The sequence below is a fragment of the Mirounga leonina genome, unplaced genomic scaffold (assembly GCF_011800145.1).
Source record: "Mirounga leonina isolate KUSES-001 unplaced genomic scaffold, KU_Mleo_1.0 Mir_82, whole genome shotgun sequence".
Lineage (NCBI taxonomy): Eukaryota > Metazoa > Chordata > Mammalia > Carnivora > Phocidae > Mirounga > Mirounga leonina.
Window position 1 is genome coordinate 4,173,813 of NW_023270825.1, and position 27,529 is coordinate 4,201,341.

General features: G+C 35.0%; 1 long non-coding RNA gene, 8 other non-coding genes and 1 pseudogene across 9 annotated transcripts in view; all 10 read right to left on the reverse strand.

Moving 5' to 3' along the window:
• The window catches only part of LOC118002446, a 110,548-nt gene that overhangs the window by 66,179 nt on the left and 16,840 nt on the right, over positions 1–27,529 (reverse strand). Inside the window, exons 8-14 of the long non-coding RNA XR_004677055.1 lie at positions 26,028–26,128; positions 21,297–21,374; positions 12,908–13,014; positions 7,899–7,985; positions 5,820–5,902; positions 4,130–4,206; positions 2,113–2,199 (exon numbers count right to left, since the gene is read on the reverse strand). This is a non-coding gene — a long non-coding RNA (uncharacterized LOC118002446). The remainder of the gene's footprint in view (positions 1–2,112; positions 2,200–4,129; positions 4,207–5,819; positions 5,903–7,898; positions 7,986–12,907; positions 13,015–21,296; positions 21,375–26,027; positions 26,129–27,529) is intronic.
• On the reverse strand, positions 1,367–1,442 carry LOC118002738. The gene has a single exon (XR_004677129.1). It is a non-coding gene; the product is annotated as a small nucleolar RNA SNORD113/SNORD114 family (small nucleolar RNA).
• Positions 3,466–3,538, reverse strand: LOC118002745. Its single transcript, XR_004677135.1, has one exon. It is a non-coding gene; the product is annotated as a small nucleolar RNA SNORD113/SNORD114 family (small nucleolar RNA).
• Positions 4,832–4,910, reverse strand: LOC118002744 (annotated as a pseudogene).
• Positions 7,150–7,224, reverse strand: LOC118002737. Its single transcript, XR_004677128.1, has one exon. It is a non-coding gene; the product is annotated as a small nucleolar RNA SNORD113/SNORD114 family (small nucleolar RNA).
• Positions 10,096–10,167, reverse strand: LOC118002740. The gene has a single exon (XR_004677131.1). It is a non-coding gene; the product is annotated as a small nucleolar RNA SNORD113/SNORD114 family (small nucleolar RNA).
• LOC118002747 lies at positions 11,995–12,066 on the reverse strand. Its single transcript, XR_004677137.1, has one exon. It is a non-coding gene; the product is annotated as a small nucleolar RNA SNORD113/SNORD114 family (small nucleolar RNA).
• LOC118002751 lies at positions 17,176–17,247 on the reverse strand. The gene has a single exon (XR_004677140.1). It is a non-coding gene; the product is annotated as a small nucleolar RNA SNORD113/SNORD114 family (small nucleolar RNA).
• On the reverse strand, positions 20,513–20,584 carry LOC118002735. Its single transcript, XR_004677126.1, has one exon. It is a non-coding gene; the product is annotated as a small nucleolar RNA SNORD113/SNORD114 family (small nucleolar RNA).
• LOC118002743 lies at positions 23,096–23,167 on the reverse strand. Its single transcript, XR_004677134.1, has one exon. It is a non-coding gene; the product is annotated as a small nucleolar RNA SNORD113/SNORD114 family (small nucleolar RNA).

The following is a 27,529-nucleotide window of genomic DNA, read 5'->3' on the forward strand; positions in this document are numbered from 1 at the left end:
AGGTAATTTATTTATCTACTCCTTTTTTTTCCTACAGAAAACACAAAATGGTAGAGCCACCAACCACCCAAAACTAAATACTATTACATGCAACTTTCTATCTCAGCACTGTTTGCACTGATGGAACTTTCTGAAGTGATGGAAATATTCTCTATTAGCACTATTCAATATGGTAACCACTGGCCACATATCTTTTGAAATGTGGCTAGTGTTACGAAGGGTGTGAATTTTTATTTATAATTAATTTGAATTTAAATGTTAACAGCAAGATGTATTTAGAGAATGGGGGTTATTTCCTGAAGGAGGGGCCTGGACTTCAAGAGGATAGAATAGGGTTAATCATGCTCCTTCATACATTATATGTGCTCCTCACTGACCCATGGTTTACATTCTTTTAAGTAATGGATTGAGATATACAATTATTCTTTTACTCACTACTAATAATGGCACCAATAATGATGAACCCTAAGGATACTTCATAAGAAGGCTAAGTGATACTAAATGCATCCATTGGCTTTTCATTTGCAGAAATCAACAAAATACATTTACATTTTTCTTTCATTTTTAGTTATTTATTTTTCCATTTTTCTTTTGAAAAAGTCTATGAACACAATTACTATACTCACCTTTCCAATGTTCGTGCTTAGACCTTTTCTACATTTCAATAACTATTAATAATGTATTTTATTTTTTATCATTGATTATGTTAAATCTTGTTTATTAAAATCATTTCATACTAATGGGCTTATCATAATTTGCTAGATTATAATTGAATATATATATTCTATTAAATATTGTTGATTACTATGCAATATGTAATTTTCTTTTTTTTTTTTTTTTAAGATTTTATTTATTTGCGAGAGAGAGAATGAGAGACAGAGAGCATGAGAGGGGGGAGGGTCAGAGGGAGAAGCATACTCCCTGCTGAGCAGGAAGCCCGATGCGGGACTCGATCCCGGGACTCCAGGATCATGACCTGAGCCGAAGGCCGTCGCTTAACCAACTGAGCCACCCAGGCGTCCCGGCAATATGTAATTTTCTTGTCTCTTTTTAAAATAAGACATGCCACTGACTCACCACCACCTCAGAACAAAAACACTGAGGTGCACATATATCCATCTATATGCTCCCAAAGGAGGAGGAGCCTTAGTCTGCTTTATTTTAGCTCAAAATTCCAGAAAAATATTAATAATAATCCTTGATTCATTAGCTCCTTTCATGATTGGATAAGGTGCAGCCCTTATCTTTACTTATACTTTACTTATAATAATACAATTCATAGTTGTGAACAATAAAACAACAACACAAAACAAGACCACCTCAAATATTTCTAATTTCATCTATAAGCACATTTCCCATAGATGCAATGGACCTCAGAGTTACAGACTGGGTTTAATCAAAAATTTTATTCAGATGCCCCACGCACACTCATCATTGATCCAGACTTGGTATTCTGTGCCTTCATTTAATATATTGTTCTGACTTATTCATCGATTCATTAATAATACACTCAGTGTGCATGAATTTGGAAAATAAAATGAAGGTCCTTGAAGATAGGAATATGTCCATGAAAGTTGACTTCCTACAGAGCTACAGAACTAGCTCTCTCTGTGCAATCCACCTCAGCATTGCAAAAATGAATTAATCCATTTCCTTGCATCATCTCAATTCTATTAGTCATTGGTCCCTGCTTGGGCTCTTTCATTTAACATCCATGTTTTAAAGATGGTACAGTGAACTACCATTTTGTACCATGAGTAAGAAAAAGGCAAAATTTCCCATTTTCTTATGTTCTCCCCTCAGTGGGTTCATAGTCTATAAGAGTATCAACCAACGGAGAAGTATTTAAATCAACTGTGGAACAAAAGTAAAATGGAGTATAAAAGTGTTTTGAAAATTATTGAAATGGCTTTCATCCTTCATCTCAGTAAATTTACTAATGCTGAAATGGATTAATCATAATTCTAAATTCATAATATATTTTAATCATTGGTCAACGTATGACCACCTTTGAATTTGCTCATGTATGCAGCCATTTATTCTTTCCAAACATCTCAGTGAATACCCATGATCAAGCCCCCAAGCAATACATGAACATTGATTATTGCTTACATTGATCTCTTCTCTCTTTACCCAAAGAGATAAAAGGCAAGATCTTCACCATGAGATAATAATCAAATCTAGTAGATTGTGCTCATTCTGAGGAGTAAAAGGCAAACTTTAAAAAGAATCAGTCTATATTTAACTATTTTAAATGATCAAAAGTCAACCATAAACCTAAATTTCCATAATTTTCTAAACATTTGGAAGAGAGAGTTCTACTTCATATTTACTAATTTGTGAGATTTTTTATTTTAAATAATAGAATGAACACACTGAACCTAGGACTAAACAGAAGAAAAATAATTATAATTATTAGGAATATCTGTCTGGACCTGCTACCCATGTAGGTAAAAGCCAGGATCATCTTTTTAGTTGAACTTTATTTGTGCAGAATTGGATACCTCAGAGATTCAATTCAAGGCACAATCTCACCAGGGATCCAAGCCTGACCCTACTTAATATATTTATTTATTCACTCACTAATTGTTCTATTTAATTACTCCTGGGATAATACGGCCATCCCTTCATTTTTCTAAAAGAATTCCAAAAATTAAACAACCATCAAAAGAGAAGCAAAATACTTATTATTTATAAAAGTCTATGTGCACCATTAGAAAGGCCTAGAACTCTTTGAATTCCTATGGATATCAACTGTATAAAACATGATACATCATGATCTTTACATCCAACTGCATGCTTTCCTTTTGTGCATTGTTGGCTGACTTTTTAAAAAACTGCTACAAATGCAAATACATTTGCTCACTTATAATTATACTTCAATATATGTCAGCCCACTCACACTGGATAAGTACCTTGAATAATATTTACATTTGTCCTTATGTCATTACCCAGAAGAATAGCAAACTGATTCTTTAATATTTGTTTGCTTACATAAAACCGCATAAAAAGATTGCATTAATCATGAGTGTGGTTGTATAAAACATCATCATTGCTCCATGCTTTCCCTCTCAATTACATAGTTTACTCAATCAACTACTTATGTAAATATATTTCCCTTTCCTTAATAAAATGATCAATTGGCAATGTGCCTCAACACAAAGCAAAACACTGACTCTTACGCGCAGTTGACCATATGCCCCTTACCAAAGTGATAAAAACCTTGACTACTAATTTATTGGGACTAAATATCCCAAAATTGTTTTAATAACTACCCACGTTTCATTATATGCCGTAAAAGTAATGCATGTATATCTCTCTTATTCTTTATTCATTGATATATTTCTTTATTCATGGGCTAATTATATTATAATAATGCAATTCATACCCCAAACCACAAAAGCCCACGAATAAGATGCTGTAGGCTCATTTCCCACAAAGAGAATAATGATGTGTTTCTTTGTAATGGACCTCAGTTGCAGATGGGTTTAATCAAAATTCTTGTTTCAGAAACCCCATGACATTCATCATTGGTCCATACTAGGAAATTTTTTTTTGTTTATTGATTAATATTCCAATTCACAAATAATAATACAATCACGAAATTCCAAAAACGAGATCCTTGAATTTTAGGCTTTTCTCCCAAAGCGCTAATAAATTCATCTTTTTTGTAATGGTGTTCAAAGCTGCACATGCAGATGGATCAAACCCACATTTAGCACTGCTTCCTGTGTGGCCCTTTCTTATTTAATTTGTCCATACGTCAAAGATGGTTCAATGAAAAATAATGAAACCACCATCTTCAATCACTTCTGGGCTGCCCCGAAAGAGCTATCGATAGGCTAGCTCTACCCATATGGGAATGCTTAAATCAACCATGGTAAAAAATAAAGAATATTAAACTGCTCTGAAAATAAATTAAATAACTTCTATCTTCTTTTAAAATTACCTCTATTGTACTGATTTAGATTAAACATAATTTTTGGTTTATAACACATTCCCATCATCGGTCCACACTTGAAGTGGTTTATTTATGGTGTGTGTAGTACACAATTATTTACTTTGAAATTCTTCAGATAAGACCCATGATCAAGCCATCCAAACAAAGAATGTGAACTAAGAGACTTACTTATATTAGTCTTCATGCTCCTGGCTGACTATAATAACTCTTACTAAATGACTGAGTCAGCAGTGCTATTGTTCAGTCTAGGTAGGAAAAAGCAGATATAGACTACATTTAGAATTTTTTAATGGCTGTTAATCAGACAGAGCTAGATACCAATAAGAACTTTGGCTCAAACATGCAGTTCTTTATTAATCCAGTATGGAATTCTTAGTGATAAAAAATATAATAAATACTATTAAGTCCACCACCTTAGCCCAACATTAAGATCTATAATGTTTACAAATATCTACCTGTATCAACACCTATTAAGGGGATGCTTATCTAACAGATTATTGACTGAGGCAAACACTTTCCTTTTTCTTAGTTTAAAAAACCCCCCAGCAAACTACAAAAACTCCAAACACTGCCTCTTAGCTGCAGACACTAATATGTTCCATATAAAAGGGGATTACACAGTAAGCCTTTCCATTTTCCTTCAGGATTGTATTGATATTAATAGTGTTTACTGCACTCTGCTAATTGTCCCATGAGGAGGCTTTTAGTGTTTCATGTATTCATTTCTTTCTTTATTCACGCATTGATTGACTTGAAATAATACAATCCATATCCATGAACCACAAAAGCCTGGGGCAAGTTTATTGAATTTTCCTAACTTCTACTATTAGCTAATTTCTACAGAGAATATTGACTGGTTTCTTCTCCGAATTGGACCTCAGAGTTACCCAGAGGGCTTCATCAAAGGTGTTGATTCAGATACCTCCACCAAATACTCATCATTGATCCAGGCACAGCTTGCTAGGTCTTCATTCACTTACGCCTTTTGAATGGATTCATTCATTCACAGATTCATGGTTAACAGTTCTACAGTCAATCACCTTTAATGACACAAAACTGAGAACAAAAGCCTGAAGGACAACCAAGATCTGCTCATTGCCCCCATTCATGGGGAGCAAATAGTCCCTCACTTTTCACAATGAACCTCTGTTTTACTCATAGGAATTAATCAGCAAGCTTGCTTCATATCAGTCCCTTACTTATGAGTGGTGTCCCCCTGCTCATTTTCACTGGACTTGCCCATACGTGAAAGCTGGTGTCATCGACAACCACAGGCCTCTCATCTTAACCCACAAGGGACAAAACTGACATCTGCCATCTTCCGAGGTCTTCCAGCCTCAAAGCGTTAATAATTGAGATCTTTGGGCGCCTGGGTGGCTCAGTTGGTTAAGCGACTGCCTTCGGCTCAGGTCATGATCCTGGAGTCCCTGGATCGAGTCCCGCATCGGGCTTCCTGCTCAGCAGGGAGTCTGCTTCTCCCTCTGACCCTAACCCCTCTCATGTGCTCTCTCTCATTCTCTCTCTCTCAAAGAAATAAGTAAAATCTTTAAAAAAAAATAATTGAGATCTTTATCAGTGAAGGAATGTATTCAGCAAATGTGGCAAGAATATTAAATGGGAAGATAGACTGCTTTGAGAATGTGTGAAATGCCCTCCATCACGTTAGTAATGGTCCTTAGCTGAGAGGAGTCAAAGTAAATATAAATTTTAATTCGTGATACATTCCAATCATGGGGCTCAGGATTGGCATTCCTTAATTTCATATATTATTTAATTACTTATTTCATTGAACTAATTTAGTGGGCTCCCATAAATAACCTCCATCTAAGCCTTGAACACAAACATTGATACTACTTACATCAGTTTCTACACTTCTTAGTCCCAGAATTAACATCCAGGTCTTGAGGATTACAGAATGATTAAATCAGCTTTGTGTTCATTCTACAAACAAAGGGAAAACGGGGGAGGGAAGACAATTTGCAAACACAGTGAAAGCAGAACTCTCTTTTTTAAACTTACGAAATTTGTGAACAGGACTAGTTAACCAGAAGCTCTATTTCATATCACATTCTCATCATCTTCCCAAGGATGGTATCTCTTACTTAGTTAAATTTCTACTAAATAATAGGAATACTATTGAAACTCAACACAAAATAAAATAAAAATTACCAATTAGAGACATCTGACTTTATTTGCTACCTATGTAGGGGGAGCCATGATCACCTTTTTATTGGACTTATTTGTGTAGAATTTAACATACTTTATTTGTTTCCTGGTACAATCTCCCAATCCTCCACTGCACATATTTATGGATTTATGGATTCACTCACTTACTGGTTGATTTTATTATTCAGGGAATAATAATACCATCTTTCTAAAGAAAACTCAAAATGGTTAAACACCAACCCAGAACCAATTACAATAATTTGGAAAAGTGCAGATGCACCTTTCAAAAAATGGAAGAGCCTAAAATTTTTCTTAGAATACTTGTCATTGGAAAACTACGATGAATCAAAATCCTCATATTTAAACATGTGTTGCTAATTGGTCCATGGTTTGCTGACTTTCTAAAAATAGATTAATATATAAAATTATACTTTCTTTCTCTTATACAAATACACTAATATCTGTGATCTTAACCACTGGACAAAAACACTGAACAAAATTTATGTGTGACCATAGTCATTACCATCAATAAAAGGCTTGCTTCTTTTTTATTGTTTTAATAAAAGTTAGTTTTAAAAAAGATTGGATTAATGATGAGTGTTGTCATATAAATCATTCTCATCATTGGTCTCTGCTTGGCTCTCAATCATGTGGTCATTTAACCAACTATTATAGAGTAAATGTGTTGCCATTTCCTTAATAAAAGAATCAGTCAGCAACCCACCACCAACAAACACTCCTGAGTATTATGTACAAATAACCATATACCCCTTTCATTTACTATTCATTTATTAGAAGTCGGAGTTTCAGCCAAATTTTAATAATACTACGCCATGTTGCATTACATTCCTTAATAATAATTGTAAAATTGTCCTCCTTTTTTCATTCACTGACACATTTTTTTTTATTTGTGGGTCAATTTTATAATAAAATACAGTCCATCACTAAGAACCACGATAGTCCAAGCACAAGGTACCACGTGCTCCTTTCCCACAGAGGGAATAACTACGTGTCTCTTTGTAATGGACCTCAGAGTTGCATATGGGTTTAATCAAAACTCCTGTTTCAGATACCCCATGGTACTCATCATTGGTCCAGGCACGTTTTTCTTCCTTAATATCTTCATTTATTTATTTATTCATTGATCCATAAATAACAATACAATCATAAAATTCCAGGACAAGATCCTCCCACTAGTGGCTCTTTTCCCAAAGAGCAAATAGACTAGATCTCCTTTTACAATGGACCTCAGAGAACACATGTTCTTTTTATATATTATGTATATATATTATGTATATATGTATATATATATGTATTTTTTATATCTATGCCTCATACCAAATCCACATTCACCATTGGTCCTTCTGTGGCTTTATTTTATTTAATTGCCCATGTTTTAAAGATGTTTCAATGAAAAGTGATGAACCCACCATCTTTAATCACATCTCAAAACAAAGTCTTCCATTTGCTTATAGGCTGCCACACAAAACAGTTGTCAGTCAATACTACCCCAATAGGGAAATGTTTGAGTCCTCTGTGGAGGTAAATAAAATGAAATATTAAGTAGTTCTGAAAATGAATGAAATGACTATCTTTTTAAATCACCTCAATTGTGACAATTAGTAGTAATTTTTGATTGATAACATATTCCCATCACTGGTCCATATTTGGAGATTTTTATTTCTTTTATGGACATTTATTCTTTCAATATACCACTAAACACTCATGAACAAAGTATCCCAACCAAGGATGGAAACTCAGTCTTACTTACATTTGTCTCTATGTTCTTTACACACAGAGCTAACTGCCAAGATGTTGTTTCTTAGAAAATGAATAAGTCTGCTGTCTTATGCTCATTCTGTGAAGGAAACAGTAGAATTAACCTAGGTTTTTAATGTATGTTAATTATGTGGAATTAGATAGTAGTAAACTTTGGTACTTCTTAATTAGTCTAGTATTTTACTTTCACATTTAAATACTAGCCACTGTTGAATACCACATAGGGATAAAAACAATATCTATCAAAAATATCTTTATGGGCGCCTGGGTAGCTCAGTTGGTTAAGCGACTGCCTTCGGCTCAGGTCATGATCCTGGAGTCCCTGGATCGAGTCCCGCATTGGGCTCCCTGCTGAGCAGGGGGTCTGCTTCTCCCTCTGACCCTCTTCCCTCTTGTGCTGTCTCTCATTCTCTCTCTCAAATAAATAAAAAAATATCTTTATATTTTAGGGGCACCTGGGTGGCTCAGTCATTAAGCGTCTGCCTTCGGCTAAGGTCATGATCCCAGGGTCCTGGGATCGAGCCCCGCATCGGGCTCCCTGCTCCACGGGAAGCTTGCTTCTCCCTCTCCCACTCCCCCTGCTTGTGTTCCCTCTCTCGCTGTGTCTCTCCCTGTCAAATAAATAAATAAAATCTTTAAAAATATATATCTTTATATTTTAATAGTCCTAACAGAATAAAAGGTAATTTCAACAGATGTTTCTTTTGCAGAATTGAGTACATTTAAATCCTTATTTTACATTCTCTGTGATGACTCATGCCATGACAAATCGAAACCAAAATGAGATGCCACTTCACACAAGTCAGAATGGTTAAAATTAACAAGTCAGGAAAGAACAGATGTTGGTGAGGATGCAGAGAAAGGGGAACCCTCTTACACTGTGGGTGGGAATGCAAACTGGTGCAGCCACTCTGGAAAACAGTATGGAGGTTTCTCAGAAAGTTAAAAATAGAGCTACCCTACGACCCAGGAAAGAGCCCTGATGTCCATCCACAGATGAATGTTTAAAGAAGAGGTGGTATATATATTTACAATGGAATATTACTCAGCCATCAAAAAGAAAGAAATCTTGCTATTTGCAATAATGTGGATTGAACTAGAGGGTATTATGCTAAGCAAAACTAGTCAGTCAGAGAAAGACAAATGCCATAGGACTCACTCATATGTGGAATTTAAGAAACAAAACACATGAACATAGGTAAAGGGAAGGAAAAATAAAATAAGATGAAAACAGAGAGGGAGACAAACCATAAGAGGCTCTTAACTCTAGGAAACAAAACTGAGGGTTGCAAAAGGGGAGGTGGGGGGGAAGGAGTAACTGGGTGATGGGCATTTAGGAGGGCACTTGATATAATGAGCACTGGGTGTTATACTCAACTGATGAATCACTAAATTCTACCTCTGAAATGAATAATACAGTGTATGTCAACTAAATTGAATTTAAATAAAGAATTTTTTTACCAAGACTAAAACTAAAACAAAAAATCTGCTATCAGAGGACATTTACCAATGCCTGGAGATATTTTTGACTGTCACAACTGGGGGTGGGGGGTCAATACTGGCATCTAGGAGATGCCATGAAATTACTAAACATTCTACAAAGTACAGGCAGCCTTCCGGGCAATGAATTATCCAGCCCAAAACGTCAGTAATAAGGGGTTGAGAAAATCCTGCTGCACTCTCTTCAAAATAATTGGTTGAGACATAAATGTATTTATACATTCACTCACAATATCATCAATATCTACAAACATACAAATTGGATTAGAAATTTAAATAGAATTAACAGCTGTTCATATGCTCATTACTCCCAGATATAACCAAACAGATCATATTTTCTTGTTTTCAACAAGCAACTAGCACCTTGAAGATGACAACACAGAACAAAACAACATTGCTTTCCTGGTACTCATCTGGATATGTTCCTATCCTGAACAGGTATCAGATTTAATCAATATATTATGGAACTGGGAGCTTCAGAAAATATTAATAATAATAAACATATTACACATTCCCATAATTGGGCCACATATGGCACTTTGTCTTTTATTATGTATTTATTTATTCATTTATTAATTCACTTATAGTGCTACACAATCCAGACCTATGAACCTTCATAGCTTAAGAACAAAATCCTGAATATTACTAACCTCTGCTGTAAGCTGATTTACTGTATAGTTAACTAGGTCTCTGACCTCAGAGTTATAGGGTTTAATCAAAATCATTGATTCAGACACCCCAGGATACTCATCATTGGTCCAAACTTGCCCCCTGACATTTGAAGAGTAAATGACCTAGATCTTTATCACTGAAAAAATGTTTAAATTAACCATGATACAAACTATAACATTAAAAGCCCTAAAAGTGAACAAAAGTCCCCCATGATTTTTAATAAACCCAGTTGCACTGAGTTGGATTAATTGTACACTTTGGTTGGTTTCCATTATTGGTCCCTGTGTGGCATCTTTTGATTTTATTGAGATATTATGTATTTATTCTTTGACATAATGCCATAATGAACAAACCACCTAAACCAAGGACATAAATTCTGACTATAATCTACTACAGTTTCTAGGCTCCTTATCCACAAAGGTAAAAACTAAAATCTTTATTACTATTGAATAATTAAATCAGCTATAGTGTTTTTGTTCCATGAATTAAAATACACTTTTTATAAAGAATAGAACAGCATAGGGTGCCTGGGTGGCTCAGTTGGTTAAGCGACTGCCTTCGGCTCAGGTCATGATCCTGGAGTCCCCTGATCGAGTCCCACATCAGGCTCCCTGCTCAGCAGGGAGTCTGCTTCTCCCTCTGACCCTCCTCCCTCTCATTCTCTCTCTCACACATAAATAAAATCTTAAAAAAAAAAAAAGAATAGAACAGCATAGACTTAACTTTTTTTAATGGACTGGAGTCATGAAGTACTAGATGAATAAACCTTAGTTGCTACCACATTCTCATTACTGACTCAAGAATGACTCTATTTTTGATTGACTTATTTACCATTTAATTTTTAATTTATGTAGTGAACACTGTTAAATCCACCACCCACTAGTTGCTAAATAACTAAATGTAACTAGTGCTACTATCCATCTATATACTCCCTAACTACATGGTTCACAGCCTCATTGATCTTTTTTAAGGGTCCATACTCAGGCATTGCAGAGAGTGCACCATGAGCATTGGTCGAAGATTTACCCTAATTTATACCCTATTTATTGATTCACTCATGTTTCTCTCTTAATTAATCAAAGAATAATTTGGTTATTTATTCATTTTTTAAAGAGAAATAGTAAAACTCGCCAGTACTCCAAAACTGAAATACCAGTTCATGCAATTGCTGATACCCACTTTGTCCAAAGTGGGATAAGTCTAGATTTCTTCCTCTTCGTCTAAAATGGTTTAATCATTATATTTGTTTCAAGACAGCTACTCCTCTGCTTTCTTTTAAATAATTAACCAATATATGAACTCATTTGTTCATTAACTTTTAACAATACATTCAAAGTGAAGGCAAACTAAGGCACTGGACAAGAACATTGACTAATACTAGTATCTGTCCATATGTTCATTGTCCACAGATAAAACCTATTAGACTCTTTTTGTTTTTTTCAAATAATAGTCAGCAAACAGCATTTGTTTGATCATAGCTACGATCATATTCTCAATATTAGTCCATGCTGGGCTTTCTTTCAATTAGGCACTTATTTAAACAATTGTTTTTAGTGTGAAGGATTTGTTCTTTTTCTAAACAGAACCAACAATAGCTACCTACCAGAAATCTGAAACAACATGGATTCTCATGGAATAGGATCCATATTCTTTATGGAAAAAAGTAAGATAGACTTGATCTATTTAGATGATGAAACTCAGAGTTTCAGGACCTAATATAATAATAATTCTTGTTTCATTGCAGACTCACATAATTAGTCATCATTCATTTACTCATCTTTATTCTTGCATTGCTTTACTTAGGATATGTTTCACAGACATTAAGAACTAAAGCTCAGGAACAGATCATTGACTCCTAACTTTTGCCGTTTAAGTCCCTCTCTCACAGAAGAAATAAACTAGATTTCTTTTTTCTAATGGACCTCAAAGTTATAGAGTTTAATTAAAATCTTTGATTCATACATCTCAGAATACTCATCATTAATCTATACTGAACGTTGTTTTATTCTTTTATTTATGAATTGCTTATTCCTTTATTCACTGATTCACTAATAACAATATAATCCATTCTCATGAATCAAAAAGCCCAAGAACAACATCCTTGAATATCACTAAGAACTGGCTCTATGCCCATTTCCCACAGACAAGGACATTTTTTGCAATATATATGTATGCTCTTTGCAAATACAAATTAGCTAACATCCTTGCTTAATATCAATTTCATTGGTCCATGCTTGACTCTTTTACATTTAAAGATGATTCAAGAGGGTGCCTGGGTGGCTCAGTTGGTTAAGCGACTGCCTTCGGCTCAGGTCATGATCCTGGAGTCCCTGGATCGAGTCCCACATCGGGCTCCCTGCTCAGCAGGGGGTCTGCTTCTCCCTCTGACCCTCCCCCCTCTCATGTGCTCTCTCTCAAATAAATAAATAAATAAATCTTTTAAAAAAAAAAAGATGATTCAAGAAATAACCATGGGAACTTTAATCTTTCTCCACATCTAGAACATCAACTATTTTGTCTATCTTCTTGTATGTTCCTTCCTCAAGGAATTCACAGCTTAAATTTTTATCGATGGAGAAGTACTTAAATGTATTGCAATGCAAAAATAAAACACAATGTGGACCAACCCTGAAAACAAATGAAATACCTTGCATCTTTTTTTCTGAATTTCAATAATACTGAATCAGATTAATCGTAAATCTCAATTTGGGTCTGTGCTGGTGTTACTTGGCTTTTTATTTATTAATATATCCATTCATTACTTCGGAAAATTCAAGCAATAGCCATAAACCAACCTCCCAACCAAAGAATATAAACTCTGCTACTTACATCCATTTCTTCTTTCCTTACCCAGACGGTTTGTGAAAGCCAAGGTCTTTAGCATTAGAGAATGATTAAATCATCTGTGGTGTGTTCACTTGGTGAAAATGCAGACTCTCAAAAGAGAAAGAGCCTACAGTTAGATTTTTTTTAAGTGAAGGTTAGTCTTGCAGTATCAGATCAATCATGAACGTGGGTCATTTTAGAAATGTCATCATTGTCCGTGAATCGCACTTTTATTTATTGACTTACTTAATTTTTCTTTTTAAACAACACAATTAACACCAACATGAGAATATGAACCATTATCTACCATAAATATCTGTCTACCTACTCCCTATCCATAAATTTAACAACTCAGTGGTTGCTTTTAATGGACCTCAATTGTACAAAATTGGATAAACGTAAATCTTTATTTTATTGCATATTCTCACCAGTGAAGCACAAATTTTTCTGATTGATGTCTACTGATTCATTTATTTATTCCTGTATATAATTAGGCATAAAATAAATCAATTACTTACCCATTTTTCTAAAGAATTTCCCCATGCAAATTTCCATGTACAACTGAACCTAATAATACACTGTATGTTAACCAACTGGAATGTAAATTAAAACTTAAAAAAAAAATTCTATGTGTACTTTACCCAAAGTGGAATGAATTGCAAGTTCTATTTTTTTATCTGGACAACATTTGGGTATAAAAGGAGCAATCATTATCTCTGGTTCATAACACATATTCCTCATTGGCCTTTGCTCAGCCTTCTTTTAAATAATTAACCTATATAGAAATGCACTCCTTCATTCCCTTATGACAATATGTCAGTACCAATGAAAACCAAGGCACAGGAACGGGAATATTAAATATCCAGTCTACATGCTCATGGCCCAGAGACATAACTGATTACTAAACCCTCTTTTGATTTTTTTTAAAAAATTACACTAGTGAATACAGTTATATTAACTGTTAACTCTGGTCATATGACACATCCTCAATATGGATTCACATTTGGCCCTCTCTCAATAAGACAATATTTAAACAAGTGTTTATTTATGTAAACCCCCTTTTTTTTTTTTTTTTTGGTCCTTCTTAACTAAAGCCACCAAACAAAGAATGAAAGCAGCAACATGAACTCTTGGGTATTATCTGTCCATACCTGTCCTTATGGAAGAGTTCAGAGCTTTGATTTATCCATGGAACCCAGTGTTTTAAATATACACTAATAATAATCTTTGTTTTATTACATAACTTCATAGTTGGTCCACATGTGGCCGTCCATATCTTTGTTCATTTACACATTTCCTTATCCATTCATGAGTTCATTTCCCAAAGAGTCTACCTTTTCTCTTTTTCGCAGTAGTCCACAGATTTCCAGACAAGGATTAATATAATTTTGTTTGTTTGTTCCATTTTTATTTTTTATTTTTATCTTTTTAAGTTTTTATTTAAATTCCAGTATAGTTAACCTACAGTGTAATATTAGTTTCAGGTGTACAATTTAGTGATTCCAACACTTCCGTACAACACCTGGTGCTCATCACAAGTGCCCTCCTTCATTCCCATCAGCTGTTCCCCCACCCCACTCCCACCTCCCCTCCGGTGACCATCAGTTTGTCCTCTGTAGTTAAGAGTCTGTTTCTCAGTTTGCCTCTCTTTTTTCCCTATGCTCATTTTTTGTTTCTTAAATTCCAAATAGGAGTGAAATCATATGGTATTTCTTTTTCTCTGACTGACTTATTTTGCTTAGCATAATACGCTCTAGCTCCAACCAAGTAATATTCATATATATATATATATATATATATATATATATATATATATATATATACACCTCTTCTTTATGCATTCATCCATCAGTGGACACTTGGGCTACTTCCATATCTTGGCTACTGTACGTAATGCTGCTACAAAAATAGGAGTGCCTGTATCCCTTTAAATTAGTATTTTTCTTATTCTTTGGGTAAATACCTAGTGGTGCAATTGCTGGATTATAGCTCAGTTCTATTTTTAACCTTTTGAGGAGACTCCACACTGTTTTCCAGAGTGGCTACACTAGTTTGCATTCCCACCAACAGTCCAAGAGAGTTCCCCTTTCCCCACATCCTACACAATTTTAGATTCAGACTCAATCCCCACTCCAGGATTCATCATTGTCCCCAGCTTTGCATTCTTTTTCTTCAGTCCTTTATCCTTTTGTTTATTGTTTCATTCACTGTTCCAATAATAATATAGTCAATACATATAAATCATAAAAGCTCAAAAATAGTATCTTGAATATTACTAGGATCTATTCATATGTTCATTTCCCATAAAGCTAACACATTAGATCTCTTCTTGCAATGACCTTCAGAGTAGCACACATGTGCTCCCTGAATCATTTGAAGGGATGAATATTAAAATCCACTGTCATGTAAATATAATGTGTGAACATGTATGAAACATCTTCCATCTTTAGTTAAGGAGTCATTAATTGTACAGAATTGAATTAATCATCATTATCTAAGGTTCATAATCTATTCTGGTCATAGGTAATATACAGCATTCTTTAATGTTATACTTCTATGTACCTCTTTATTACCTGAAATACTTCAGTGAACACCCTTGAGCAAGTTCCCCTAACCAAGCACATACATTTTGAAAATGTATCTTCATCATTAGATATGATTAAATCAACTATGGTGTCTCAATTCTGAGATAAACATCAGGCTTTTTAAAAATAATGAAAAAAAAAACAAAAAATAGTAATAATGATGAAAAAACAATAAATTTAGGTATGTTTGTAGAGTTCTAGATTAAACATAAAACTTGCTTCTTTTCATTGGCTCAAGAATATCACTATTGCTTCTTTACTTAATTATTTAATTTTAATTTTAAATAATATAATGAACACCATTGAATCTACCATTCAACCCACAAATAACAACTATGACTATTATAAACATGCCCATGTACTTTACATAGGTAACCTCTACATTGTCCTTTCAATGGATCTTTCTTGTACTGATTGGATAAATTTAAATCCTTGTTTCATCGCGTATTTTTAATAACAACTTGGTTGTCATTAACCATGTCATGTCCATGGTTGACTCTACTTAGTATATTCATTCGTTCAATTACTCATGGAATAATTTTACCTGTTGTTCATTATATAAAGAAAAGGCAGGGGCACCTGGGTGGCTCAGTTGGTCAAACATCCAACTCTTAATTTCAGCTCAAGTCATGACCTCAGGGTTCTGGGATCGAACCCCACTTCAGGCTCCACACTCAGAGAATTTGTTTTAGGATTTCTCTCTCTCCCTCTCCCTCTTCCCCTCCCCCCACTCACTCTCTCTCTCTCTCTAAAATAAATGAATAATTTTTTTTAAAAGAAAGAAAAGGCAAAGATGGTAACTTCAATTATGGTGAGCACCGCATAACATAGAGTTGTCAAAACACTATGATGTACACCTGAAACTAATGCAGCATTGTATGTTAACTGTACTTTGATTTAAAAACAAAAAACAAGAAAAAAGAAAAGAAAAAGCGAAATGGTAAAAGAGGTAGCCCCTCAGAAAGGAAATAAGTACTATGTGCATCTGTCTGTGTGTATTATACAAAGCAGGAAAAGCCTAGCTTTTTTTAAATATGCAAACAGTAGTGTAAAACAGGATAATCATTATCCTTATTCCATAATAAGGGTCCTCACTGGTGTATGATTTTCACCTTTTAAATAAAATATGAATCTATTCATACGCTTACAATAGCATATAATATGTCATTATTATAATTATAACTCACTGGACAAAACTTTGAATAATATTAACATGTGATCATATGCTCACAGTAAACCATCTTGTTATAGGACCTATTCTCATCACTGGTCCATAACCTTTTTTTTCAATTAGAGCCTTATTATTTACTTATGCAAACATCTTTCCCTTTTCTTAATAAAATGAACCATCAGCAACCCACCATCAATTCATAATCACAACATCCAATCTTGGGCATACCTTTCCATTTGTTCCCTGCTGAATCGAGTAAAACCTTGACCTACTTATTTTCCTAGACCTCACTGCTTCAGAAAGGTTTCAAAACACACTCTCATAATTGAATGATGTGTGCCTTTCCTTGTCATCATTCATCCCTTCATTTCTTTCCTTAATCAGGTGTTATTTCATTTGTGATTAAAAACATCCCACACCCAAGGAACACAAAGCCTAAGAACAGGATCCTGAATATTCCTTTCTTGCCTCATAAGTACCTTCACCACAGAGGGAATAACTAGACCTCTTCTTGGAATGACCTCAGAGCTACCGAGCTTCATCAAAATCTTTAATTCAGACACCCCAGGGTACTCATCACTGATCCAAACTTGGCAATTTTTTTTAAAGGTTTTATTTATTTATGAGGGAGAGAGAGAGAGCAGGAGCAGGGGGAGGGGCAGAAGCAGGCTCCCCACTGAGCCTAACCAGTGGGGTGGGGGTGGGGCTTGATCCCAGGACTCTGAGATCATGACCTTAGCCAAAGGCAGACGCTTAACTGACTAAGCCACCCAGGTGCCCGTAAACTTGGCATTTTTTGGTCTTCTTCATTCATATCGTCCTTTCTGCCTCATTTTTACATGCATACATTATACTACAGTCAATAGCCAGGAGTCACAAATGCCAAGAATGAGAGGAATGATTCTTACTAAGGTTAGTCTATCAGCACCTGTCCCATAAAGCTAATACATTTGATGTCTTTTTTCAGTGCACCTCTGGTTGCTCATGGGGATTGGTCGACAGCTGTGCTTCCTATCAACCTCACATTGATAACAGGTTTTTGCTTGTCTCTTAACTTTACGTGTCCACATTGTAAAGATGGTAAAATGAATGACTGTGAACCATCCTCTTCCCTCACAGCTAGAATAATGTCATTCTCTCCCATCGTCCTATGTTCTCCTCCTTCAAAAAGTAAATAACCTTGATCTTTATCAAGGAAGGGATATTCTTCTAAATATACTTTGGTGCGAAACTAAAATGACATACTATTATGTGGCCTTGAAAATGACTAATCTATGAACCTCGGTTCATAACATATTCATATCCTTGGTCAATGCTTGGTGTTCTTTGATTTTATATATATGTATATATATAAATTATATACACATATTTAAATTATGTATATATATAAATTATATACATATATATGTATATATACATATACATATATATGTATATATTATATATATGTATATATATACATATATATAAAGCCAGTTTTTAAAAATGATTCCTTGGAAATTCATGAACAATCTTGCCAGAGAACAGGGACTTTGGTAGTTATTTATATTGGTCTCTGTGCTTTTTACCCACAGAGGCGACAACGGAGACCTTCACCATTAGAGAATTATTAAGTTGGCTGTGGTGTGTTCATGCTGTAAATGAAAAAGCCAATTCTAAATAGTCTCTATTAGATGTGTCTAAGTGGACGTGAGTTTTACATTGCCAGGTTAATAATAAAGCTGGATCATATCACATTCTCATTATTGGTGCAAAAACTGCACTCCTTTTTATTTATCAGTTCATTTTATTTTTAATTTTTGGCAATGTAAACATCATGGAATCTAAGACTTGACTCGGGAGTAAGGCTTGTAACTATTATACTCCCTACTCTTAATTAACAGCCTAATAATTATTGTCATGAATTTTATTTATGCAGAATTGTACAGATTTAGAACCTGGCCTCATGGCACATTCTCAACAGTCCTAGCTTTATCACTTACCTATCTAATTGCCCATGGAATAATTTGATCGTCTATTTTTTAAAAAATGGACATAATATATGATAAAGACACATTTCAGAACATAACATTATAAGTAATGCATTATATATAACATAAATATAAAATATGATAAAATTATATATATACTTATATATAATAGTAAACTTTCCAACAGAAACCCAGAACTGAAATACCATCATTACATGAACCTGTCTCTATGTCCTTAACCCAAGTAGGAAGGAACGAGATCCCATTTTCTTTTTTTTTTTTAAAGATTTTATTTATTTATTTGAGAGAGAGAGAATGAGAGAGAGCACATGAGAGGGGGGAGGGCCAGAGGGAGAAGCAGGCTCCCTGCCGAGCAGGGAGCCCGATGCGGAACTCGATCCCGGGACTCCAGGATCATGACCTGAGCCGAAGGCAGTCACTTAACCAACTGAGCCACCCAGGCGCCCCCCCATTTTCTTTATATGTGGACATCACATATTGTCCACAGTTGCCTTCTTTTAAGTAATCATTTGAAAATGATCATATTGTGGTGCCTGGGTGGCTTCGACAGTTAAATGTCTGACTCAATTTCAGCTCAGGTCATAATCTCAGAGTCGTGAGACTGAACCGTGCATGGGGCTCCACCCTGGGGGTGGAGCCTGCTTAAGAGTCTCTCTCTCCCTCTCCCTCTGCCTTTCCCTCTAAAAAAATGAAATAAGGGGCGCCTGGGTGGCTCAGTCGTTAAGCGTCTGCCTTCGGCTCAGGTCATGATTCCAGGGTCCTGGGATCGAGTCCCACATCGGGCTCCCTGCTCTGCGGGAAGCCTGCTTCTCTCTCTCCCACTCTCCCTGCTTGTGTTCCCTCTCTCGCTGTGTCTCTCTCTGTCAAATAAATAAATAAAATCTTTTTTTTTTTAAAGATTTTATTTATTTATTTCAGAGAGAGAGAATGAGAGAGAGCACATGAGAGGGGGGAGGGTCAGAGGGAGAAGCAGGCTCCCTGCCGAGCAGGGAGCCTGATGCGGGACTCGATCCAGGGACTCCAGGATCATGACCTGAGCCGAAGGCAGTCGCTTAACCAACTGAGCCACCCAGGTGCCCTAAATAAAATCTTTAAAAAAAAAAAGAAAAGAAAAATAATAAAAAAATTAAAAAATGAAATAAAATGATCATATTCATTCAGTAACTTACCACAATATATAACTACCTGAGATTCTATAGACCCTATACTCAAACACCTAAACATACTAACAGTTGCCCACACCCACACACTCATTACCCATAGAAATAAATATGTCCCTTTTCATTTTGTGTTTTTAAATAAAATTCAGTGAACACAATTAAATTAATCATGACTGATGTCACACAGCGCATCCTCAACACTGGCCCATTCTTGCTTCTTTTCAATGAGAGAGTTACGTAATCATCGGTTTATATAAACATTTTTTCCTTCTTCTAAACAAAACCAACAACCAGCAAACTCCCACCAATCCAGCCTGCAGACATGCGCATATAGATACATCTTTGTGTGCTCCTATGTGTCTGGCCGTCCTATGTGCTGTAAAGGGAGCAACAGCTTTTACCTATGTATTATATTGAAACTTGGTATTAAATAAATATATTACCAATAATGCTTGTTTCAGGATACACTCTCATAAATGATTCACAGGTGACCTTCTTTGTCTTCATGCACTTACACATTCATTTATTCAGGCATTCACTGATTCACTTACATCAATACAATCCATACGCAACAATCACTTAAGACCTAAGAACCAGATCCCCAAGGGGCTTGAACTCTATTCCCTTAGACAAAATGACTAGGTTTCTTTATTTTCTTTCTTTTAAATTTCAATTTCTGTGTGGTTAACATACAGTATTATATGGACCTCAGAGTTTAGGTTTTAATCAAAATTCTTGATTCATATACCCCAGAACTACTCATCATTGATCCAAGCTCAACATTCTTTTACTTCATTTATTTATACATTGTGTATTGATTGTTTATGCATTATTTATTGATTACTTCATTCATGGCCTAGCTGATTTAAAAACAGCACTTCCTATGAATCACAAAAACCCAGGAACAAGATCTTTGAATATTGCAGAGAGCTGTTTACAGGCTTCTTTCCCACCGAGCTAGTAAATGAGATCTCTTTTTAATTGGACCTCAGTGTTGCACATATGTGTTAATCAATAAACTTGCTTCATACCCATCCCATGTGTTTGACTGAGCTCTGCTTGCTCATCTTTCACTTAATTTCTTCATATTTTAAAAATAGTACACGGAAGCTACCATTTGACTCTCTCCCTAACTAGGACACTGGCAACACTTTCTATCTTCCCAGGTGCTCCTTCCTCAAAGATTTAACAACCTAGATAGTTATCAATAGAGAATGTTCTTAGAATGTGGTGTAGAAATAAAATGCAATATTAAGGAACTCTGAAAATGGATGCAAACCCCTCCAACTTTCTTTCTAATGGATCTCAATTAAACTAAAATGTACTTGTCTTAATATGTGGTTCATTACACATTCCCAGCTGTGGTCCGAGCCTGGTATGTCTGATTTCACTTATTTTTACAGTGGCCATTCTTCCTTTGAAACAATCCCACAAAAAACCCACATGAATTACCTCCACACCAAGAACACAAACTCTGTCACTTACATGAGTCACTTTGCTCCTTATCCACAGAAGGGATAGCCAAGAGCTTCCTCATGGGAGAATGAAGAAATCAGATTGAATCTGTGGAGTAAAAAGCAGATTTTAGAAAACTGAAGAAGCAGTATAGATTTAAAATTTTTTTAAAGACACCTTAGTCTTACTGTACTAGATTTATCATAAATCCCTTTTTTATCACATTTCCATTATTAGCCCCAAAACGGCCACCTTTTTATTTACTAACGTCTGTAATTTTTAATGTATGTAATATAATGACAACTGCTAAAACTACATCTTAGTAGAAGAATTAAGAACTATTCCTGTTCCAAATCCTATGTATTAAACCCTAACCACACAGGTCCGAGCCTAGACTGTCATTTTTTATGGATCTTCCTTGATTAGAATTTGACAAATTTACATTTTCATTTCTTGACATATTCTCATCAATGATCCATGCTTGACCATACTTTATAAACTTATTCCTCTGTTTGTTTGGTTTTGGCTTATTTGCTCATGGAATGACTTGTTCGTATTTTCTCTTTAAAAAAAAAAAAAATGCAAAATACTATTACAAGTAATTGCCTCTACGCCCTTTACCCAAAGCAGGCAGAGCCCCAAACCAACCGCTTTTACTTATATGGACATCTGAAAGGTAGAGCAAGATTAATAATGAAATTCCTCTAACGATATATTATTCTCATGGATACATAAATGCCCTTTTTTTTTTTTAAGATTTTATTTATTTATTTGCGAGAGAGAGAATGAGAGACAGCACGAGAGGGAGGAGGGTCAGAGGGAGAAGCAGACTCCCCGCTGAGCAGGGAGCCTGATGCGGGACTCGATCCCGGGACTCCAGGATCATGACCTGAGCCGAAGGCAGTTGCTTAACCGACTGAGCCACCCAGGCACCCAATAAATGCCCTTTTTTAAATAATCTCTTCCTGGGGCACTTGGTGGCTCAGTCGTTAAGCATCTGCCTTCGGCTCAGGTCATGGTCCTGGGATCCTGGGATCCCGGATCCAGCCCTGCATCTGACTCCCTGCTCGGCGGGAAGCCTGCTTCTCCCTCTCCCACTCCCCCTGCTTGTGTTCCTGCTCTCGCTATCTCTCTATCAAATAAATAAATAAATAAATAAATAAATAAATAAATAAATAAATAAATAAATAAAAATAAAAAATAATCTCTTCCTTCATTCACTTATAATAATATCATCAAAATTTGTGAAACTATATACCTAGACATACCTAAATAATACTAATATTTTCCCATAAACTCAAATACCCACAGAAAAACAGATGTGTTTTTCAAAAATGATACTGATTGAGAATAACTGATCTAATCATAACTCCTCTCACATAACACATTAACACTGGCCCATGCTTCCTTAATTAAGTATTCTGTAATCAGTATTTCTTATGCTTCCCTTTTTTCCCCCTTTTCTTAATAAAATTCTTAATAAAATTAACCACCACCAACCCAGAAGCAACACTGATGCTTACAGACATCTGCCTATGTGTTTCTGATAAAATATGGTAAAAGCCTTGAACTCTTCACTTCCTGGAACTCAGCTCCTCAGAAATGTTTTAATAATAATTTATTTCTCATTAGATACTCTCATAACTGGCAAATACCTAGCCCTCATTGTCATTATTCATGGATATGTTTCTTTATGTACTCACACAGGGATTCACTAATAAAAGGACCCATACCAAAGATGTACCAAAGCCACAAGCAAGATGCCTGTATTCCTAACTTCTGCGACAATTCATGTCCCGCCAAGACAAGAAATGAGGTTTGTTTTTATGATGGACCTCAGAGTTACAGGGTTTAATCAAAATCCTCGGTTCAGACACCCCAGGGTACTCATCATTGGTCTAGGCTTGGGACTGTTTATTTATCCACTTATACATTTGTTCGTTCATTCATTCATTGACTAAAAATTATTTGATCATATTCATGAATCACAACAAAGCAGGAGAAAGGTAAAAGAATATCACTAACTTCTGTCTTTTGTTTAATTTCTCCCAGAACTAATACACTAGATCTCTTTCTACAATGTACTCACTGTTGCGCATATGGATCCATCATTCTTCATGCAAACCCACGCCCATCATAAACATGCGTGGCCCTCTTATTTTAGTCTTTCTTTAATTTGGTCAAATTTCAAATACATAACAAAGACAATCCAGGAACATCTCATTTTACCTCACCAACCTTCCACCAACAATCTTTACTTGTGTTTCTCTATCAACCTGTTAGACACCCAAATCTTTATCAATGGTGGAATGTGTAAATTGAGAGTGATGGAACATAAAATGAAATATTAAACAAATGTAAAATGAATGAAGAGTCCTCTCTCACCTTTTTTTAAAAAAGACCTTGCTTAATAGGGCCTAATGAAAGGGATGCTTCCTCCCCTCCATTAGGATAAAGTTTTATGGACTGCAGTTGTGGTGACATATGAATTACAAACTTCAGTCCATGTTACATTATTATTCTTGTACCATGCAGGGACTATTATTTATTTTTCATTTTTAAAGTAAATAATATAATAATGTAATGAATATTGACAAAACCACTATTCAGCCCTCCACCTATGACTTGGACAGTACATTTTTTATCTTCTCCCACCAAGATACAAAGATCTTCAATGTTAGAGAAATGTTCACATAAACTGTGGAACACCCAGACAAGGTAATATAAACAATTGATAAAATAAATTAATAAGCCTATGTCTTTCCTCCATGAATCTAAGACGTTTTTGCCCGTGAATCTCAGTTGTACAGAACTGAATTAATTATAATCTTTGTTTCATGAGACACTCTCATCTCTAGCCTATAACTAATCCTCTGTTATTAATTTGTGTACTATTGATTTATATAATTATTTATTCATATTTAATATTCAAAAAACTCCCATTACCCAACTACCCAACACAACTAAGAGAGGAGCCATTAGTCACATATGACTATTTAAATTTAAAATTTAATAAAAATCAATTAAAAATTCAGTTCCTCATACACACTAGCCACATTTCATGTGCTCAAGAGTCATATGTAGCTAGTGGCTACCATATTGGACAGAACAAATTTTATAAAACACATCCATCACTGCAGAAAACCCTACTGGGCAACACTAATGAATACTCCTTATCTTTACGGAGTAGTCTAGAACTTTTTCTAACGAAGCTAAATAGGATTAATTATAGTTCTTGATCACTGGTCCATGCTGATTCTTTCTTGTTTGATTTGGTCATTTCTAAAGAAGTTTTAATGAGCACCCATAAATTCAATCTCTTACAGGAAGAACACTGACATTATCTTTCTTCTCCCTTTGTGCTCCTTGCTTAGCATTAGCATCTTAGATCTTTATCCATGGAGAATTGTTTAAATAAACTATGTATATATACACGGTGAAATAATTCAAAGTAGCTGGTAAAAGGAATGAAACAGACTAGATTATTTTGATAGAGGTCAAAAGCACAGAACTGAATTAACTGTAATCATTGGGCCCTTCTCATCACCAGTCCATGTTTTGGCCTTTCCTGTATTTTATGCATTTATGTAATTATTTATTTGTTTTTAGTACTAAAATCAACATCCAACACACCATCATGCAAAAACAACAGTATTGACTACTCCTTAACCAATACATTTTTTTAAATGGAACTTAGATGTACAGAATTAGAATAATCTTAATCCTGGGGTCATGAGATATTATCATCATAGGGTCATGTTTGCCATCTCTTGTTTTATTCCTTAATTTGTTCACTCATGTATTTACTTAGTTATGAACACCCTTGAACAACTTCCCAGCAAAGATTTAAGAACATCAACTATTACTTACATTTTCTTTACGTACCTTATCCGTCCAAATAAGATTCAACATCCTCATAAATATTGCACAATTAAATGAACTATGGTGTGTCCATTTTGTGCAACAGAAGGCAACTGTTTAAAAACTGAACACCCTGGATCATTTTCAATGGCTTTCACTTGTGTAGAATTAAAATAATGAGCCTTAGTTTATGAATCATTACTCTCACTGGTCTACACTTGGCCCTTTTTAATTTTATCTATTCCTTTCAAAAAATTGTAAAAGAATACCTATGAATCTTACCCAACAAACAGAAAAGTACCATTATCTGTCTCTCTGAGCATCACTTTTGCCAAGTTAACACCCAAATTTATCAATGCAGAAGTGCCTATATAAACCATAGTGTATAAATTAATAGTAAAATGCTTTTAAAATAAAATAGCTTAGATTTTTTTAATGCCCTTCAAATTTGCAGGATTATATAATCATAAATCATAAATCTTGTCTTCATTAGTCCATGCTTAATCTTTTTTTATTTTATGTACACATTCATTTATTTTTAATAAATCAATAAACAGGAACTCACCACCCAACCCAAGAGTAAGAAAAAGTAACAATTATATCTATATAAAGAGATATACATGTTATATACATGTTATATACATGTATACAATTAATATATATGAATGTAATTGTTTTTATTTGCTCATCTCCTACACAGAAAGCAACCTAGTTATATTATTTTTTAACTTGGTGACAGTTATGCCAGATGAGATTCATCACCTTGGTTCATGACGCAGTCTCCTCATTGGTCTATGCTTGACCATCTTTGATTTTATTTGTGCCTGTTCATGTTTAATAATGCATACACACACACACACCCATCAGCCAACCAGGCAACCTTAGAACAGTAACACTAACCATCACTCACGTTGGTTGGTCCATGGCTCATTTTCCACAGAGTTCACAGCCAAGATCTTCATCAACAAGAGTGTCATTAGACCCACCCTGGGGCCTCCATTCTGTGGAACACAAGGCACATATTAAAAAGGATGAAACAACCAGGTATTCTTTAATGGCTGTTGGATGAGCAGCTCAAGATGAATCACAATTTGGTTCATGACACACTCTCACCATTGGCCTAAGTGTAGTTCTCATTGTACATATTTTTTCACTTAATAATCTTATTATAATAAACATGCATGACCTAATCAAAAACAAGAATAATAGCCATTTTAACATCTGTCTCTATGCTTCTTACCCACAAAGGAACCAGCCCAGATCTTCTTCCTAATGGACTCAGGTATGCAGAGTTGAGGTAATAACAATCTTTGATTCCAGGTATAATCACATCATTGTTTCCTACATGTCCCTTTTACTGTTTTTACTTATTTTTTTAAATATAATAAACACATAAGGTCAGCACTAACGCAGAACAAAAATATCAATCAGCACTTATATTAGTACTTCTATTCCAATGCTTCTTATCCACAGAGATAAGAGCTTTGTTTTGTTTTATGGTTTTAAATGGCCCACAATTGTACATAAGTGTATTAATCTTAATCCATAATTCATAAAACGTTATCTTTGGTGCTTCATTATCAGCCCTCTTTCATTCTGTCGTTTATTTTATTTACTCATCTAATTCATTTTTTAAAATTTTTCATTTAAATTCAATTAGCCAACATACAGTACATCATTAGTTTCACATGTAGTGTTCAATAATTTATCAGTTGCGTATTACACCCAATGATCATCACGTGCCGTCCTTAATGCCCATCACCCAATTACCCTGTCCCCACAGCCCCACCTCCCCCTAGCAAGCCTCAGTTTGTTACTCATCTAATTCATATTTAACTATACAGCAAATACACTCAAAGCCACCATCCAGCCCCAGACCAATGACCATCTATATAACTGTTGATATGCTTCCTACTCACCATCCCAACACCTTGAATTCATTGGGCTTTGTTTCTGTTTGTTTTGTTTTGTTTTTTTAATAACTACAGTTGGATACAGCAGATTGCTCATAACCCTTGTTTAAAAACACATCCTCATCACTGGTCCATGCTTGGACCTCTTTAATTTTATTTATGCATTCATTAATTTTTAACTATTCAGTAAAACCCATTAAGCCCCGCCTACACCCATCTACAGTTGCCTTCCCCACAAAGATCTTATATCTCCTGTGAAAAACCCCCATGTGCCCATTTATGGAACATAAAGCCCCATGAAAAGGAAGAAAATAGCCTAGACCTTTTTTGTTTGTTAATGTCAGGTTAGCAGACCTGGATTAATCATAATCTTTTGTCCAGAACACATTCTCACAATGACTGTATTCAAGGCCTTTATTACATTATTTCTTGACTCTTTATTCTTTTTAATAATAAAATTAATAACCACAAACCACTCCGATCTCTTTA